Raw genomic sequence first — 21,314 nt, forward strand, 5'->3', positions numbered from 1 at the left:
TGAGATGGCACACCCCTAGTTTAGAGTGTATGTTTGCTATTTCCAGGCTGTTGCACCAGTGTTGGTATGTGGAAGCACATTATGCAGTTGGGATCCGGACACAACTGTATATGTGTGGAAGCCCATCAGCAGGTAGTGTTGGAAGCACAGGCTGTGTTGTGTAGTTTAGTGTTGTCAGGCTTAGTTGTGGGTATTAGTCACTATATGGATGGCACTGGGGTCAGTGTGGGTTTAGTGTGTGTGTGAGACATAGTTGCTGCTTGATGGAGAATAAAACTTATGCATGCATTAATGTCTCCTCCTTTCTTTCTGTGTGCAGCTGCTTCTGGCTGAGTGGCCATCCAACTTTGAGGCCATGGGCAATGTGGAGCTCAGGTAAGGCCCCTGCTGCAGCTGGAAGTCAAGCAAAATATTACAAGTTCAAGGACTGACTTGATTAGTATCCAAAACCAATGTCTTTGTGTTTTTCAGCAGGAGGGAGGAGCTGAGTGAGAGGACCATTTGAGACCAGGTGAGCAAGAGCCACATTGTAGTGTTTCTACACTTATGCATGCACTAATTTTAGTGTGTGTGAGTGAGCGAGAGAGAGTGTGTGTTGTAGGTCTATGTGAGGTGGAGACAGTGAAGGTGCTGCTGGTGAGGAAAGAGCGCCATCGTGTGGGAGTGAGGGACACACTGCAATTGTTTGTGTGTTGTCAGAGCTCTTTGTGGTAAGTGGATTAAAAAAAAAAAAAAAATCAAGGGCTGTTTCAAAGGTGGTTTGTGTGCTGATGCTTCCTGTTTGTGTTTCTCTTGCAGGATGGCAGAGCTTATTTGGAGGGTCATGAGAGACCAGGTGAGACGTTGCCTGTTGGTTAACATTGTTTAGTGTTTCTACACATGCATGCATTCATTTCTGTGTGTGTGTGTGTGTGTGTGTGTGTGTGTGTGTGTGTGTGTGTGTGTGTGTGTGTGTGTGTGTGAGAGAGAGAGAGTGCTAGGGTGCGTGTTGGAAGTGCAGGCCTGTCTTCAGCTCAGTTTAGATGGGCTTTGTTCTGTATCCAGGTGCATTGGAGTTTGGGTCTGGCTGAGTATTGTCAGGGCTCAGTTGTGGATGGATTCAGTGTGTGTGAAAAGCATTGAGGTCAGTGTAAGTTTAGAGTCTTTGTTTGTGTCAGTGTCGTCTGTAGGTGGAAACATACAGACATTTATCTGTTTTAGAGCTGGTTTGGGCTTTTTAGGCAGAGCTATAAATTCAGCTTCTTCCTTATTACTTAAAGCTATTTTTTTTTTTACATTTTAATTATTGTCACTTTATTTATGACCAATGACTTATGACTTATAGGTATGAATTTTATGCATTTATTTATTCAGACATGTTTATCCTCTCTAATATATTGTATTAAGCTGCTCTCTTGCTTACTATATATATCTGAGTGTGTATATGCACTCATTTATGCAGGAGATGCTACGTTGTGTGTGGAGACACCTGGTTGGTGTCTTAAAGGGAGAGTCTCAGACACTGTGCTACACTTCCAGCCTTTTACACACTCTACCATTGACTGGTGTAGCCCACGGGTGGAACCACCTCACAACAGCCAGGATGATCTCAGAGACGACCTGTCCGTCAACTCCTACTGCCGAATGGAGACGGATGACGACAGGGATGAGGTGTGTGTTTGTGTTTTCTCTGGAACCTTTTAGCCTCACCAGCAGCCCCAATTCACCACCTGATAAGGCACAGTCTTGTATCCACTCCTGACTAACTGTGACTGCTGTACAGGCCCAGGAGGGGCAGGCTCTGCTCTGTCTACCGGCAGAGTCCTCCACCCAGCTGGGGGAGGGGCCCGAGCCGAGCGAGACCTCACACGACAGCATTCGCTCATCTGACACGGTCCGGCTTCGGCGTTCCTGCCAGCCCGCACACAGTCGCACCAAACACCACTCTGGATCCAACGTGAGCTTCAGCCACGACACTGAGGGAGGCGAGGACGAGCAGGCCCAGGTAAAGCTTAGACCTGAAACTGTACCAGCCGTTGTGAAAATAGGAAACATGCTATTGATTCAGTAAGCTGATGTAACTTTACTATTCCTGCTATGTTGTGATGGTGTTGGTCTTTTCATTTCTGTCCCATTTGTCTCCAGGACGTTGCAATGGGCTGCCCAGAGGTGGAGGCAGAGGACTTTGTGTGTGACTACCACCTGGAGATGCTGAGCCTGTCACAGGACCAGCAGAACCCAACCAGCATCCAGTTTGATCATCTCTCCTGGCAGTGCCACCTGCCCTCCCTCAAGCCACTGGGCCTCAACATCATGCTGAACCTCTGCAACGCCAGCGTCACCCAGCAGCTCTGCCGCTTCTCTGACCACCTGTCCAACCTGGCTCTGCAGGAGAGCCACGGCTCTGTACTGCCTGTCTACGTACCCTGGGGACTCTGTGAGCTTGGAATGACGGTGCTGCTTTGACATCTGGTTGGTTTAGAGCCACCTGTTAATACCATGACCTAGTTTGCCTCATAGTTTGGCTTTTTGTTAGGTCATGTGAAAACACAGTGATCAGAGGCTCAGAGGATTTTTCTTCAGTGGTAAAAGCTGATCTGGCTTTCATCCCACTCAGCATGAACTCCAGATTACATTTTACCCCAGAATAAAGTCCTTGCATAGATTAAATTTCCGAGCACTGTGAGAAGATCTATTTCTCACATGGTCTTCATGATAAATTAAGGCTACAAACAAGTTGCTGCTATGTTGGATTGATGGACTGGAGTGGGAGTACTGCACCTGGCTGAACTGCAAGTCAACCATAATTAAAAAATGTCCCTGAAGGGCCCTTCCTATAGAGAGCTGCGAGTTCCTGAGTTCTTGCTCAAGTCCAGTTTGCTGTCCAAGTGGACACCCAGGTATTTGTTCTCCTGTACCACCTCCACCATCTGTCCCCTAATGAAAAGAGGAGTAGCAGGAGTCCTGGGTCTCCTGAAGTCCTCCGCCAGCTGCTTTGTTTTGCTGATGCTGAGCTGCAGGTGGTTCAGCTCACACCAGTCCACAAAACCAGCCACCGCCCTCTGGTGACACATCCTCCCCCCTGATGCATCCAGCAGCTGCAGAGATCTGAGAGCTTCTGTAGGTGGCAGGTCAGAATGCCGTACCTGAAGTCCGAGGTGGACAGGGTAAAGGGGACAGGACAGTCCCCTGTGAAGCTCCCGTGAGCAGTGGCTGTAAGCAGCAGGTTGTAGCAATCACAATCATAGGTTTAAACCGCTGAGACTCAGCATCTGTCCCACTCCTCACCAGATGATGGCAGTGATGTGCAGAGTTGTTGTTGGCCAGTAAAGACATTCATCCATTTCCCAATGTTTAGGTGTTTCACTGTAGGCAGAGGCTCCGGGTTGGTGTGAAACATCATTTAAACTGATCATCAGTATCAGATGATGTGCTGTTTGTGGGAAGAAAGAGAAGTTTTCAGAACCAAATTAGATCATGTCTTATTATCTATTACCCTCATCTTTTCCTTTGTGTGTCTGTTTGTGTTTGTGTGTCAGGATTCACTCCCGGTGCAAGGGAGCTGTTCAAACAGGAGAACCACTTGGCTCTGTACCAGCTGCCATCTGGAGAGAAAACCAAGGAGTTAACCTCCCGCCACCTTCATTACTTCACCAAACGCCAGCCTCCCATGTCCCACCTCATCTCTCTGTTTGTACGAGACTCCTCCTCCAGTAAGTCTATACACACTTCAGTCAACCTGTGTCGTTCTACTGCTCTGTTTTCTTTTATTTTACAGTTTTCAATGAAAAGAGCGGATTTTTTTCTGATATGTACTTGTTGCATTTTGCTGTGTTACTTGTCCTTTGTCTGTCTCTTCACCAAATAGATGAGCAAGTAAAAAAAAAAAAGGTGTTTGTGTGTATTTTCATGTCTGCTAATGTTATTCTCACTGTCTTTCTCTAACCTCTCTGTTGTAGATAACATCCAGATGCTGTCACATGGCTCGGCTGACCTCATCCTGGAAGCCTGCACTGACTTCTGGGATGGAACTGATATCTACCCCCTGTCGGGCTCAGACAGGTGCCGTCACACTGATCGCTCTTCTGTGGCTGTAAATCTTGAGTCAGACACAAGTATCAAAGTTTCATAAGCACAGCACAGGTGATATCATCCATATCTACACTCAGCTGCCACTTTATTATCCATGAAGCTCATCATGTTCAGGTTTTCTTCAAACTGTTTTAGAGACGTTGCTTCAGCGTTCTGATCATTTTGGAGGCTGCAGTTTGTGATGCTGTTGAACTGTACAGTATATACAGAGGTCTTTCTGTTATTTAACCTGCCCTCACTGATATCAATAGGGTGGACAAAATAATAGAAGCTGCCACCTGAGTGTTTATTTCTACACTCTGCTCTTGTGTTACAGAAAGAAGGTCCTGGACTTCTACCAGCGGGCCTGTCTGTCAGGTTACTGCTCAGCCTTTGCCTACAAACCCATGCAAGTGTCACTGTCAAGCCAACTCAATGGGAAGTGTGTAGAACTGGCCCCCGGTCCCAGCCTCTTCTCTGGAGTGGAGCTGCCCTCCACCACCCCCATCAAATACAACTCCTGTAGGAACAGCTGGAGCTCAGATGGTAAGAGTTAGTGACGGAGGGACGGATTAGTTAAAGTAATAAAACAGTAACAACACAACTCATTTTCCCTTGTCATGTGTGCAGAGGGTATAGGTGAGGGGGTGGAGCGTGAGGACTGCGTCCAGGCCCTGAGTGGGCAGATCTTCATGGGAATGGTGTCGTCTCAGTTCCAGGCGAGGCTGGACACAGTCCGGCTTATCGATGCCCCGGTCACAGCTTGCATCCGCTTTGTTTACTTTTCTATGGAGGATGAGCTCCGCAGCAAGGTGAACACACACAAGCTCCAATAAACATTTGATAGTATCTAGTTTATGTTGGATGAAGTGATCAAGGTATAGTACTCTTTCATTTGGACAATAAATGGACTCCTTAATCTGATGTCTCTCTGTGTCTCTGCTGACAGCACATTGTTTTTTCCACATTCACCAAAATAAATGTGCATTTTGAGAGTATGTGTTTATTTATTTTGTGTCTGTGCAGGTTTTTGCTGAGAAGATGGGTTTAGAGACGGGCTGGAACTGCCACATCTCTCTGACCCCAAACGGAGACAGTCCCTGTGATGGAGCTCCATCCAGCCCCAGTCACGGTTCCCTGCACGAAGACCTGAACCAAGGTACCAAACCTGTGTTTGCACAACCTGAGGATATTATTCATTTTATTACATTTACTGTTGGGGTGCACTTCATGACTGTCCTTCTGTCTGCAGGTGTGATGTGGACATCAATGTAGGTTGTCAAGGTTTCTGTGTTTAGTCTTGCTGTTTAATTACACAGACATAGATTTATCATTTAAAGAGTAAACCCACATGATTTCTGGATCAGAACTCGTCAAATTATGACATTACCCTGTTCTATGGGGTGGTCACAGTTTGAATTACATTGTATAACTTTACATGAGATTTTCCATTTTATGTTACTTTATGCTTCTTTTAGGGGAAATAACAGAAAGGAGTCCTGTAGAAGTGCAGGTCTGACATGAGTGATGTCTGTTCATTTGAGTTTTACAGAGTATCTCTAACTTTGCCGACTGTCTTCATATGTGATTCAGATTCTCGGGATGAAGCAGAAGGTCCTTTGCTGCCAGAGGAGGAAGCCCACTCTGACTTAGCCAGTTTCCAGCCCACAGACAGTGATGTGCCCAGCTTCCTGGAGGACTGCAACAGGGTAACAATACCTTTTATTAAAACCACTCAAGCTACAATGGAGAAATATCAGTATCTGTTTTTCATGCAGCTGTATAATACAGACAGATTCCTCTGTCTTATGCTTTGGTAACCAGCAGGAAATTGTGCTTTGTTTTGAAATTATTTTACATTAGTCTGAATCATTTTCTCTCCCTGCCCTTTGTCAGGCCAAGCTACCTCGTGGGATCCACCAGGTCCGTCCTCATCTGAAGAACATTGATAATGTGCCTCTTTTGGTGCCACTCTTCACTGACTGCACCCCTGACAGTGAGTATTCTTTATGTGTTTTATAGAATGAGTCACTCTGCTTATGGGTAATTCCACTTTTCTGGAAAACTTTTTCATCTTACTTTTTAAAGATGTCCTCTGACTCCATTGTCTTCCTCTGCCCCTCAAGGGTGAAACAGATTCTAATAAGGAAAAGCGATGATTAATAACCAACGAGGCTTATTTCAAGGAAAGAATGAAAGATCTGTGTCTTCGATATACTCAGTGTTTGCTTTAGAGTACTGTAGACATTTACTTACAGTGGAGTTCTCTTCACAGCCATGTGTGAGATGATGAAGATCATGCAGGAGAACAGGGAGGTTACATGCTGTCTGGGAAGCTCCGCCAATTTCCGCAACAGCCGCCTGTTCCTACAGAGTGACATCAGGTATACACTCATTAATGAAGTACATCCTGTTTTTTCAAATTTGAAAATCAATGTTAATGAGACTAGATTTTCATTTTTATCACAATTAAAACCAGTAAAAATTCTGAAGCAATATTTCTGCTATTAAAAAAATGAAAACTCATAGTAATACTATCTAGCCATGCAGAGAGTTGTAGTCTTGTTTGTCAGGGTTCAGGGATACCTGTCACTGAGATTCCTACTTCCATCTCATTCAAATAAACCGTGGTGGCCGTCCGGCTCTGTCTGAAAAGGAGAAGAGGTCCTTTAGACTCCGTTGGCAGCGGACTGTCCAAAATTGAAGGACTCCGGAGTAAATGCAGTTTTGTGAAACATATATTCAAGCAGTTTTGTGAAAGATGATGCAAATAGTGCAAGTGCTGGAACAGACATTGTTTAAGTTATGGTTAACACTTACCTTTACCTGTCTTGTGTTCGCTCTGGGGTGCGTTGCTGAAAAGAGTCCCCTAGGTCAGCGGACCGTGTTAAGAACGTTCTGGGTACGACCAAGTGGCAGGACAAGAAAGGGGGGAGTCTGGAAATTGTATTGTATTGTAAAATGTATATATTTATTGTAATTATATTTATGGTGTTTGTTTTGGGGTTTAGGTTACAGCAGGCAGGTTATTTTAAATATTTTGGTTAAATATAGTATTCACATTTTTTTTTAATATAAGTCAATTATGCTTATGAATGTATGTTTAGGAACACCTGTGAATGTATGCACCCAATCACACCTACCAGAACACAGTATAAAAGGGCGCCAATTTTAAATCTGCTGTTGTTGCTGGTTAGGTTTCACCTATGGTTTGCTGCCATACCTGTGCTGCTGTTAGAAAATAAATATATGTCTATGCATATTCCATCTTCGCCTTGGCATTTTCTTCTTTCTGAAGTCTCTGTTGGCAGAACGGCCATTCTAACAAGTACAAATGCAATCCCTTTCACCTCCATTGTACTAGATGGAGACAGATACCTCACTACTAGAGGTAAATGGGAAAATATTTTCTAGTTTGTGTGTACTGACCCTTTAACAGCTTGCCATAGTCCAGCAACATTGTTTTGACTGATTATACAATAATTATGTAACAAACTACTTCTCATTCTCAGTCCACATGATTTTTCATCGTCCTCTCTCCACAGCATCGCTCTGGACCCTCTGTACCCGTCTCAGTGTTCGTGGGAGACATTTGGCTATGCCACCGGAGGAGGCTTCAACGGAGACGCTGAGGGTCTGTCTCCTCTGAGGCTCTCAGGACAGCTCAACAGTCTGGGCTGCTCTGTCACCTTCCACCAAGGAGAGAGCGTCAGCATGGTCAAGCTCATAGAGCAGGTTGGACACACACACACACACACACACACACACACAGATACACTAAGTCAGAACGAGACACTTATATATGAATTCATTTGCTTTTTGGGTGAATCTTTTCCAGGCGCGACACACGACCTATGGCATCCGCAAATGCTTCCTCTTCCTGCTGCAGTGTCAGCTCAGTCTGGTCATCATCCAGGTGAGAGAGCACTTCACAAACTCAGAGCATGTGGATTTATATGGATTTATATGTACAAATACATTTCTCTGTGTGTATCATTGCTAACAGGCTAAAAGACTAAAGACCTAATTAATATTGTGATGTACATTTCTGAATAAATAAATGAAGGAAGTGCTTCTGGTGTTTGTCCGTAGTTCTTAGCCTGTCTGGCTCAGCTTCCTCCTCCAATGAACACCACTGACATCCTCTGGCTGTCCTGCTTCAGCTGCCCACTTCTAAGGTACACACATAATAAAACACTGTGAACTGACAACACTGTGTTATTTCACTGTGTTTATACATTATAGTAATGGTCCATTTGTGTTCTCAGTGTGTCACTTCTGGGGAAGCCTCCAGACACTTCAGTCATGGCAGTTGCCACAGGGAAGAACCTAGATACCATTCCAAGAAAGGTGGGATCCTGCCTCTCAGATCTTCCACATCTACTCAACCTAGAAGCCTCACTTACTGGATTATTACTGCTAAAGCTTAGACAAACATTTATATAATATTAATTAGTAGCATTTAGTGTACATACTGTGTAGTGATATAGTGGAAACTTCTTCCAGTCAAATGAAGTCTCTAGAAAAATATTCCAGGAGAAAACTTTCATAAAAGCAGTAATGATAATGATAAATACCACAGACAACAAACAGCTGCTCTTTCTGCACCTTGTGTATTTACTGCATCTACACTTGGGGCCATTGATCAAACATGAATGACTAGTTATGTATACATGTACTTCTGTGTGCTTTTTAATCTCCTTTAAACTGTTACTCCTCTTTGACCAGACCCAGAACTACTTCCTTGGCTGTTTCCTGTTGAAGTTTGCTCTGACAGTGTGTGCCTACCTGTTGGCCTTTGGGTTTACGCTGCAGGAGGTCTGCCTAAGCAGAGGCAACAACACCACCATCACCTGCCACATACTCACAGCCAGGTAAAGAGAAGCACTGTCTCTAACTGTCCCACTGTCCTAAGTACACCAGCTGTACCAGCTGTGAGAACAGACACACTAGAATCGATGAGCTGATGAATGAAGTAACAGTTTTCCTGTGTGACTGCAGCTCTTCAGACGAGGCTCCTCAGTGGTTCAGTGAGCTGTCTAATGGCCTGCTGCCGACTCAGAAGGTCATGGCAGGGTTCCTCGTCTTACACACAGGTAGGAACTCTCTCTGTCATATTGAATACTGTACTGTAAGCTGTGGTCAAGCTTACTCGTGTCTTTTTATATGATTCAAACCAATCCCTTTCTTCTGTTGCTCACATTGTTGTTCACATTCTCTTGTTGCTGACCTTATTTTCCAGTGGTGATCTCCCTCAGCTACGTCCACCGCTCTCAGCCTCTGTGGAGAAAGAGTCCGTTCAGCAATACCTGGTGGTGTCTCACTGTACCTGTGGTGTAAGTTAGCACATCATTTGTATGCTCTATGGTTCATCTGTGTTTAAGCCAGTTTAGCTCTTACATCCTCAACGGTCCTGCTGTAACTGTAAGAGATTTTAATTTAGAACTCTGTGTCAGATATCACCCACTGCAGCACCACACAGAGTCGCTAAGTGGAAAGTTCTAGAGTGATCATCAGAAGAAAGACATCATTCATGTAGCTTGTTTCACAGTTCAGTGACTGACTAATAAAAGTAAAATCAAGTGAGCTCTTCCTACTGAGAGCTCACTCTGTGTGTATGTGTGGAGCAAAAACATAACTGGAGATTTTGCTGAGTAGTTGTGATGGGAAGGCCACAGGTGACACACACCTTTGAAAGAAATTTAAGTAGGAAGCTTTTGGTAAACTGTTGATACTACTTCATATTGTAACATGGTTATAATGACCATGTTGGAAGACAATTAACAGCAGATTCACTGGTTGACTTTGTTTGAACATACCTTAAATGACACACACATATATATATATATATATATGTATGTAGTTTGCATTATCCAGATTCAGACTGACCCACTGCACTTTTGGTATTTGTGGAAAAAAAGTAGTTGTGTTATTGTTCTGTAGTGTCTGAGAGCAAAGGAAAACCAAAGTCAGATTCCTTGTGTGTATGCATAAATCTGGTCAATAAAACTGATTCTGATTGAAGTCTTTAATGCATAAAGCCATGGAGTCAGACTGAAAGTGAACCCCTGGTAATCTGTGCTCATTCCAAACACCTGTTCTGTGTTGGACCCCCATTCAGACGTTACTGCTGCTTTATGAGGGCAGTCACCGCAGGTCCCTCCTACCACTTCACCCATTAGTCCCGTCCAATCAGAGTCCAGTTTGAGCCGCGCCAAAAATCAGTCGTACCTGTTGCCCATGCGCTAATCAAACCCATGTGACCGGGAAGGAGAGAGCTCAGCCAATAGCAGGGCAGAATTTTATTTATTTTATTTTATTTTATTTTATTTTATTTTTTTTTTTTTTGCAGGTGAGGGGTGACGCTGGCTCGAGTCTCCCGTGGAATACGGGACGCCTCTGTAACGTTCTGCTTTGTCCAAGCTCTTTTTCTGGTTAGTGGAGCGAACTGAACTCGTTACCTATAGACAGAAGAAGCCTGTGTGTTCATGTTTAACGGGTTATTTGTTATTGTACGTTCTGGTGTACAGTGAAAGCTGTGGCTGAGAGCAGAGAGACGATTCAGAATCAGAATCAGATTTGTTGGCCAAGTTTGTACATACAAACAAGGAATTTGACTCCGGTTTTTCTTGCTCTCATGCAGTACAACAACAAAACAACAACACACAACCAACGGAACAACAATTTTATTTCATTTTATTTATTTATTTATTTATTTTCCCCAGTTACTAATGGTGCAATGGGTCAGTCTGAATGTGGGTAGTTCAAAAAGATAACTATATAACTATTTACATATATATAAATATATATATATTCAGACGATTCAGGCCTAGTGGAGCTAGAACTTAAGCATACACTTATGTGTGTGTGAGAGAGATCTGAGTGTTGAAGTGCAGGCTTGTGTCTTTTGCTCGGTTGAGATGGGCTTTGTAATAGTGCTGCACGATTTGATGAAAATGTGCGATTGCGATTATTGTGGACAATATTGCGATTACGATATTCTAAATGAATGGTGTCATGAGTCCACTTGCTTGAATATCAGGGACAACACAGAATAATGATAGTTTGTGTATTACTCAACTCAAAACATACACGACACACACAAAAATACAAAACCTGAAGATTACAGACTGTTTGTTCCAAATAACTTAATATCAAAAAATAAAAAAAAGTTTGAAAATAAAGATATTTTCAAAATGTATCCGTGATAGTACGTTGTGGTTCTTTCAGGCGGTTTTCACTTTTATCTTTCACGTTACTTGGTTGGGCTTTTATTTGCATGCGCTCATCGAATTTTTCTGTTGTCTCAAATGTTGATAGAGATTGGTCGTATTACCTGGAGACGTAGCGACTTTAGCTTTGCAGGTTTTACACAGCACGTCTTGCTGTTCAGGGTCGTGATACCTGAATCCAAAGTATCGCCATACAACAGAAGTAGCATTTTTTTTCCCTACCAGCTCTGCTTGTCCCTCATGTTCCTCCTCAGCGTCCATGTCGTTCACTACTGTTTGCCGAAAGCCGGGTAGTCACGTGACCATACCTGCGGCTGCCCACAGCGTGTGGATGTGCCGTCAATTACTCCACATTGCTTTACATTGAACATGACATTAAATCGCAGTCTTTTATGCGCTTACGTAATCGCACAGCGTGACATCGCGATTGCGATTAGATTAATTGTGCAGCACTACTTTGTAACCAGTATAGCCGCTTTGGATTTTGGGACTGGCCAAGTGTTGGCAAGGCTTAGTTGTGGATGGATTCAGTGTGTGGAAGAAACTCGGGCATCCGTAGTTTTGGAGCGCGTGTTTGCTTTTTCTGGGCCGTTGCGTCGGTGTTGTCTGTAAGTGGAAGCATATATGCAGTTGAGATCTGGACACAACTGTGTATATGTGGAAGCCTATCAGCAGATAGTGTTGGCAGCATGGGTTGAGTTGGGGGTCCTGTTGTCAGGCTTAATTGTGGGTAACTTGGTGTGGATGGCCCTGGGTTGGGTATAGGGTGCGTGTTCAGCAGTGTGGGTGAGGCCATGGCCAGTGTAGGCCCTCAGCTGCACCTTGAAGTGTTGCTGAATGTTGAAAATTCTAGTTTTAATATCAAAAGTGTGTGTGTGCATGTGCCTTCTCTGCAGGAAGGATGAGCTGCTCTAGGGAATCACCAGAGGGTAAGAGAAAGCACATAAGTCAACATTGCTCAGTGTTTCTACATTTAAACATGTATTTGTCTGTGTGTTTAGCAGGTAGCTGCATCTGTCTGAGTGGGACTCCAGCTTGGATGAGGCCACGGCCAGTGTGGAGCCCAGGTACGCCCCCTGCTGCATGTGGAAATGTTGTAAGATGTTTGACTTGCCTAGCACCTGTGGCTAATGTTGAGTGTGTTTCTTTGTGTGTTGTGCAGGATGGAGGAGCTGCTGATCCAGAGATGTAGCATTTGATGCTGCGTGAGCTCTGTCCTGCAATTTCTGTGCAGAAATGGATTACTCTGTAAACCTTATCTTATAATAAAGTATCAAAAGACAATAACTGTCTAAAGAATTCTATTTCACTTCTCATCAGGGGTAAAGTTTTTTTCCACCACAAACGTGGCGACGAGGATGGGATTGGACGTGTGATCTGGACTCTGTTGGAAAGACAGAAAAGCCAGCTGCAAAGAAAGATTCCTCCCTGTGGGTGAGAAGCTGTCCTCAGACGGAGCCCGGTCATCGCTCCAATCCCGAAGGATTTAAGGGGAAAGAATCACACACGGTGAGAAGTGTCTTGATGTTGTTTGTGAAAGTTTGCAGAGTTAATCAGGGAATCAAACCGGTATATCTCGCATAAGCACTTGCAGACAGACGTGTCTTGGTTATTATTGTAGTATTTGAGGATTTCTGGTGTATCTGCTTGAAAAAGTGGAGCAGTTTATTCTGTGAATACAAGAGACAAAATAATCAGAGATAAAGGATGGGTAAAAGTCAGAGTAAGGTGAAGTCCAAAGTGGAGCCAAGTCCCAAAATCCTCCCACCAATAATAAAACTGATGATGGAGAAAAATCCTGGAAGCATGAATCAGTTCAAACAATGGGTTGATTTGGGGTTTCCAGGAAATGGCAGCTTTAGCCTGAGACAATTGGATCAATTGAAGACATGTTTGGAGGCAAAAGGAAAGAAAAAGTGCAGAGCAGCATGCAGCGTTGTCCAAACGTAAACCAGAGAAGCATGAACAGTTTAAAGCAGACTGGAAGGCAGAGGTGGGACCAAGTCATTGTTTTGCAAGTCCCAAGTAAGTCTCAAGTCTTGGCCCTCAAGTCCCGAGTCAAGTCCCAAGTCAAGACAGGCAAGTCCCGAGTCAAGTCCAAAGTCAAGATTGACAAGTCTCAAGTCAAGTCCAAAGTCCTACACTTTGAGTTTCAAGTCCTTTCGAGTCCTTTTAACCACACAGCAATAATATATTATGTAAGAGGTAAGCATATTAAACAGATGTCAGAACATCCCTTATAGCAACACATGAACTGTATTGAAACTACTCTTAATTACTCATATTATTAATATCAATCTTAACATTGTGTGATAATATATTTTGTATTTTAGTGTGTTACGTTGCAGCACGTAGACCAGCAACTCACGTGTGCAAGCTAACTTGTTTTTTCGTCAATGGACTGCTAGAGAGTAAGAGCAACGAGCAGTATAACTTTGTTTTCCTGTCGGAAAAATCCGTCTGACAGCAAGCTAAAACGGTACACATATTCTTAATATAGCGCACATTTAAAGTGACCTTGATTTTATTAGGTTTGCCTCTTTGTAGGTGGCTAAAATATGCGTTGCTGCTAACCGCCGTCTACTGTGTGATACCTTGACTAATGTTATGTATAAGTACCTCAACCATAGCCCTGTTAAAAAAATACTTAACAAAGGTATGAATAAGGGAGTGAACTCGCAGTAGACGCAACAAATTACCGTGTTTGCAATGATTTAGCTACACAGCAAAGAAAAATTAGCTACTTAGCCAATAAATGTAAGCTTTCATTCAGAACTTACCTTTCTTTGTGCAACTTTAGATGTCGAACGAAGTTCGAAGTTGTTGCGTCTCCATCTGTAATCTTCGAGCCACATGTTTTGCATACTGCAATTCGTTTTTTATTGACCACCTCGTAGTTTTTATACCCGAACGAAACTATCTTTGGTATCATTTTTTCCAGCTAGCGCGCTGTTTGACAGTCCGTCTTCATTGGTTGTCCTGCAATTTGATTGGATGGATGCTGTCGGATCAAAACAACGTTGATCTAATTTGATTGGATGTTGTGCCAACAGCACATACACACACAGACGCACACAGACGCACACATACAAAGAAAGATACAGAGCGTTCCTTAATAACATCCTTTTTAATCTTTGGGTTTTTGAGGAAAGTAGCAAGTCTTGTCGAGTCAAAAGGCTCAAGTCCAAGTGAAGTCACAAGTCATTGATGTTAAAGTCCAAGTCGAGTTGCAAGTCTCTTTACATTTTGTCAAGTCGAGTCTAAAGTCATCAAATTAATGACTCGAGTCTGACTCGAGTCCAAGTCATGTGACTCGAGTCCACACCTCTGCTGGAAGGCATATAGCATGTGGAGAAAAGAAGCAGAGGAGAGGGAAAGAAGGAGAAGATTAAGAGCACAAACACGAAAAAAGGACAAAAAACAATCTGGACACACTAGCACGTTGTATACTTCTTTGGAGATTGAAAAGAACAAAAAAGCAATGAAAGTGTGGATAGAGGAAGCAGTAGGGAAAAGAAACAAACACAAAAGTACATGACATTCCTTACGGAAAAAAAAACTAATACACCTTGTCCTTCTGTTCTCTGTGAGTCAATATGTCAAGGTGGATCGTGACCTCAACTCCTGCCCTCCGACCGCACCTCCACTGCCACATGAGCCTGGTGGGGATCTGGGAACAGGAAGGATCCTCCAGACGTCTAACAGAAACTTCATCACCTCCACCAACATCATCCTCATCCCCTGATTCAACCACATCTAAACCTGATGCTTTACAGACCAGGACTGTGTCACAGCAGAGAGAAGAACTCCCACAGCTGGGTGAGAACACATCTGGCAATAAGGGACAAAGCTTGATTAAATGATCTCAGACAACACGCTGTACATGCTGAGACCACTATCAACAGAGGAGAAAGACAGACAAAGTCAACGAGGACCTACACACAGCAGCCTTGACCATGTACAGGGGTGTTCAACCTGTGGCTGGCGGACAAGGATGTGGCCACGGCCGGCCACATGGAGGTCGGGGACGAGAACGTGAATACGGTGGAGGTGGACACTGGCGATATGACCCTAATCATCTGTTTTGACTATCATCAGCAAGGACACTGGGCTAAAGACTGTCCTCAGAAGAATGGCTCTGTGCAGACTACAGCTGCTGCAAAGTGAGGGCGGGACGGGGCGGGAGGAGAGGAGCAATCTGACCACAGAGACACTGACTCACAGACTACAGGAGGTAACACACACACACATTAACACACACTCACACACTGCTTGCAATGAAGACCAGCTTTGCTCACACACTACAGGACATATCACCTGATTCACTACACTGCACAGCACATGTTTCAGAAGGGCCAGGTGAAAGGTTTGAGAAAGTTTGGAACAGAAAGCCACTTGAAGTGGAGAAATTGAATATGACATGTATTTATTGGACAAAGAAGGCTGCTGCTGTCTCTGTATCTGTCTCTCATTCACAAGATGAACTGTTTGATGGTGCATCTCCACACGTGTCGCTGGCAAAACCTGCCCACTGGACATGGCAGGATATGGGACCATGGCTCCGCAGACAACAGACCCTCTCTGATTTCAGGCCCATGAATGGGGATCCCAGAACACTGTACCGCGAAAGGGCTGATGTATAGAAAACAAAACTTCCATCTACTGCCTTTGTCGACAGAACCATTTGTTTGATTCCTAATACACACACCACACCTTGCATGCTTTTACATGACACATCAGTTGACATGGCTGAACTATCTGAGGTGCCGCCCTGTTTGTGGGCGCGTCACAAATATGACGTGGGGCTTATTGAGGGAGCCACACCTCTTGTAGTTCACCCAAAATCAGAGTACAGACCATGCATGAGACAATATCCATTGAAACCAGAAGCGCGAAAAGGTATCAGGTCTGTTTTTGATTCACTTTTAATCTTTTGATCTTGCAAATGCTTTTTTCTCCGTTCCCGTTCATCCAGACAGTCAATTCTGGTTTGCGTTTTCTTTTGATGGTAAGGGCTACACTTGGACTCGCTGTTGCTGCTGGTCTCCCTCTCTGTCTGTGTGCTGTAGCTGCAGCAGAGAAGGCTGTGGTTGCATCACGTGATATTGTAGGTTATGGAGATTTGACTCTTATGGTTCCTCATGCTGTTGCTCACATTCTGCACACACAGAAGACCTCTCATCTCTCTGCACAGCGCTGGTTAAGATATCACACTACTTTGCTTGATATGCCTAACATTACTGTTAAAAGATGCAGTGTACTTAATCCAGCAACTCTCCCCCCAACTGCAGCAGATGGAGAAGCACATGACTGTCTTCAGATTCTTGATGAAGTTTGCACACCCACACCAGATCTTTCCACTCAGCCCATACCAAATGCAGACATGGAGCTGTTTGAGGACGGTTCGGTGTCTCGCAACGTGGACACAGGTGCTGCTCCAGTGGGTTTTGCAATAGTGACACCACATGACATTTTGCTCAGTGGCAAACTGCCACCACACTTTTCAGCACAAGCTGCAGAACTTGTAGCTCTGACTGAAGCCTGTAAACTGGCTTCAGGTAAAACTGTGAATATTTACACAGACTCGCGTTATGCGTTTGGAGTGGTGCACGATTTTGGGGCCCTCTGGCCACATAGAGGATTTCTTACATCTTCTGGCAAGCCCATCTCACACCATAAACTTGTGTCTGCATTGCTAGATGCCATCCTCCTTCCAGCATCCATCTCTATACCACCTGCTGGTCATCCACCTCCTGACAAACCCTTTGATCATTTAATGATGGATTTCATTGAACTAACACCAAGTGAAGGGAAAAGATACTGTCTTGTAATTGTTGACATGTTCAGCAAATGGGTTGAAGTTTTCCCCTCTTCCAAACAGGATGCTGGAGCTGTGGCTAAAGCACTGCTAACTGAAATTATTCCTAGGTGGGGAATTCCTTCAGTCATCAGCAGTGACAATGGACCAGGTTTTGTCAACCAAGCCCTGAAAGAAGTGTCAGACTATCTTGGGTTTGACAGACGTCATCATTGTTCATATCATCCAGTAGGTCCGGTTAGGCGCCCTCCCCTTACCACAGGTGCATGTGATGATGCTATGTTGAGATACTGTGCCAACTTGTCTACAACCTTATCAGCATTACATTCACAGGTGAAAAGTGCCCTGCCATCTGCAGCCACAGCAGTCCTCCACAACTTACAGCCTGGAGATTGGGTTCTCATCAAAGACCACAGACGCCATCACTGGAAACCAAGGTGTTTCCAGGGCCCGTTCCAGGTTCTGCTGACCACTGAGACAGCTGGAAAGGTTGCAGAGAAGGCCACATGGGTACACGCCAGCCACTGCAAACGGGTTCCTGAACCAAAGGCCGACAACCAGCCACCAGAGAATCAAAGCAAAGGAGGCCACATAAATTCTTTAGACCCAGAATAATGGTCTAGGGAAAACTGACTCATCCAGATGGTGAGGAAGACAACTGGGGTGCACGCCGTGCGCTGCCCCTAACCTGCAGCTGCGGTGGAACCGTCTGCAATATAAGAGTGAGGGGTGAAAGAGCGCCCTCCTCCACCAGTAGCATGCCAAGCTCCAACCAAGTGACTACAGAGTAAAGCTCTGTGTCACCAACAAGAGCAACAATGTAAGGTCTATTGATAGGTCAGTCACACACCAGATGGCCTCTCTGGCTGAGACTTGTGATGATGATGATATTGATGTTTTGACTGTTTGTATTTTTCCCAGCTTGCTATCAACCTAAGGACGTCTGTGTCCTACAAAAACAGCTAAATGCATATTTTAACATTTATCAGCTAATGATGTGTTTACTTAAACCCAAAGGAATGTAGTCACTGATCATATGATCAATTTGTATATACTTTGGTGTGGCCATTTTATGGCCAAAGGGGGAATTGTAATGTCAATTTATCATATAACCATATACTCTTTTATCAAGTATTCGTATATTCTCATGAACTCGTATATTCAATTCTGGGTGAAGTACATATAACATGACCTGTAGTGGCCTAATGTACTTTGTTTACTGTACTTTGTGAAGACACCTGTTATGTCTCCGGTGCCTCCGAGCACAACTTATCTCTATTTTTTGACCTTCAGATTATTTTGTCTCCCTGCCATCCTTGCCATGCTGGTATGTGAGAAACAGGCATAAGTACTCTTGTAACTTGTAACCTGGGGTCAGACCTCTGTAGCATTTGATGCTGCGTGAGCTCTGTCCTTTCTGCACAAATGGATTACTCTGTAAACCTTATTTTATAATAAAGCATCAAAAGACAATAACTGTCTAAAGAATTCTATTTCACTTCTCCAAAGGAGGAAAGTATTTTTCCACCACATATACGTTGGATTTCCGACTGTGATTGGTTCACACAGTTAACGTGGACCCTCAGCAGCAGACGTCTGTATCACTGTTTTTTCAATCAGACCAGCCGTCTGTGTGGTGCTGTCATTATTTCAGATGGACATGAATTGAACATTGCTCCTGTGTACATGTGGGTTGGTGGTATTTCTTGGTAGTGCATTCATTTAGAACTAAATACCAGCTGTTTTTACACATATGGAAAGTCATTGTTGTCAGTGCTGGATTAGCCTTGTGGGGCAAAAATGAGCCTTGGGGCCCCAAGTGATTAATTTTATTTATTTCCAAAAAATGTTTTACATCCCAATATATAACCTCATTGAAATATAAAATTATATATATATTGTAATGTTATTCTTTTTTTTTTTTTTAACTTTTATTACGCTAGCATCAAATGACGTTCACATATTACATGTCGTAAGTTTACCTGAGGTTTTAAAATATTTCCCCCCGAAAAGAAATAATTGTCACTGTGGATTTTCTCCATATCACTCACAGCTGTTTCTAAACAAACCTGTAGTCCATCAAGTGATCGACACCATGAACCTGGAGCATTTGGGGGACGCTGAAGTTCTGAGGTCTGTCCAGCCTGGACTGTTTTCTCTATTGTTTTTGCTGGGGATTTGGAGGGTCTAAGCTCTGTGGATTTCACAACTAAAAACAAACTCTTCATTGATATTTTACAGGGTGATTCCAGGGTTCAGCATTTCCCCAGCAGAATTGAATCTCTGGTACTGTGGAGGTTTTGGAACTAAATCCAAATGCTTGTTGCAACATTCAAATTTACAGACAATATAAGTGAATGGTTAACTCCATGTATTTTTATTTTTTTAATTTTTAATTTATTTATTTTTTTAACGGTTTGTGGTGGGGAGACTTGGACTTCTGACCTCAGCCCTGTTTAGCCTGTGTGCTGGCTTTTGTGTGTGCGTGTGTGTGTGTGTGTGTGTGCGTGCGTGTGCCTGCTTCAGTTATTCCACGGCTACAAACGCTCTCTACAGTCACACCTTTAAAGTGGGGCTGTATGTGAATAGGTACTATTAGATTTTCTGGTTTTACAGCACTGAAGTACTCATGATCACTTTGTGGCTGAAACTACTGAAGATGGTTGTTAGACAAACATTACAATGCAAGAGAGCATTTCTCATTTCATTTTTTCTTTGCCCTGTTTTCTTCTTTATCGGTTTACATCATGACAAACATATGTGCTATGCTGCATGAAGAAGACCCAGGTGAATGCTCTGTCTTAATCAGTGTACTTGTTATCTATAGTTCTACTGTTTTATTCATTACACAGCATGGATACTTCACACTGTGTGTTAAAGCATGTGCCTCTGGTACAGCCTGCAGAGTCCATGCTAACATCCTGATAACATTACCATGCATAGGCTCGGAGCTGATGCCTCGTTAATTGTCACTTGATTTGTATGGTGGGCTGTTGGCTGATGGACTGTGATATAGCTGTTCACAAGATACAAGAAATGTATATTTTGGATTTTTTGAAAGTGTCTATGTTCAGGACTTTTGACAAATTTGTTTGTGTATTGATTATGTCATGTTAATAAATATGTTCTTTTATTTACAGTCCTGCTCAAAGTTATTGGCACTGCTGAATTTTAAGTAGAGTTTAGAATAGCTTCAGAAATAAATGGAAATCAAGCAGTTTTGTAGAATCACAATATTTAATAAAATGTCCAGAGTTATTGAACAACAACAAAAATGCTTCCATATAGTGAAATCAAATTTACATACATAAAACATATGATGGACATAATTATTGGCATCCATTTGTTTTCATCTTCTTTTTCACAACCAAACCAAAATGTCTTTGGAACCTCACAGATTATTTTAGCCACGGCTAAACAAGGCCTTTCTTCTACAGAAATCTCTGCACGAATTTCACTTGAAAGCAGGACCAGAAGAGGATTTTCTGCAAGAAATATCTGAAAACTTTGTGCTGCAGTTTAATGGGACTGCCCGACACGCATTTGGAGTTGGAGGTGGTGAAAGCCATAGCTGAGGTTTGAACCTCGTCGTGCTACAGATGTCATTTTATGCCCATTCATTGCTACTGCAAGGAATCACTGGTATCCTTATTGGTGCGAGCGTGTTCAGTCTGATTGGATGTTGTATTATTCCCTGCATTAGAAGTGTCACTGATTGGATTCCTCCTCTTTATGATGATGATGTTTAGGTTTTGAGTTTTTGTATTTTCCCCCAGCTTGCTATCAACCTAAGGACGTCTGTGTCCTACAAAAACAGCTAAATGCATATTTTCACATATATCAGCGAATGATGTGTCTACTTAAACCTAAAGGAATGTAGTCACTGATCATATGATCAATTTGTATACTTTAGTGTGACGGACAGTTACTGCCTAAAGAATTTTATTTCACTTCTCATCAGGAAGAAAGTATATTTCCACCACACTTACATACATGTCGTCTGTGATAAAGGATATGAGAAAGCTTTGTAGATTCCAACAAAAGGGTTTTATTAAAGCTCAAGGTCTTAGATACATCACACTAAAACAGCATTTGTTTCTCAACAGCAGCCGTCCAGATTTTCAAGAAAAGATCACTCGCATAATAATTTTAACACAGTGTAGACTCCATCATTTTGTTCTGTCTTGTATATTCAGGCAGTAGTGTGGCCTTTT

The 21,314-nt window shown here is 43.2% G+C and overlaps 1 pseudogene; it reads left to right on the forward strand.

Annotated features, from left to right (window-relative positions):
* The first annotated feature begins 1,444 nt into the window (after positions 1-1,444).
* LOC121201056 lies at positions 1,445-9,390 on the forward strand (annotated as a pseudogene).
* The last annotated feature ends 11,924 nt before the right edge of the window (positions 9,391-21,314 follow it).

This window comes from Toxotes jaculatrix, chromosome 21, assembly GCF_017976425.1.
Source record: "Toxotes jaculatrix isolate fToxJac2 chromosome 21, fToxJac2.pri, whole genome shotgun sequence".
Taxonomy (NCBI): Eukaryota; Metazoa; Chordata; class Actinopteri; family Toxotidae; genus Toxotes; species Toxotes jaculatrix.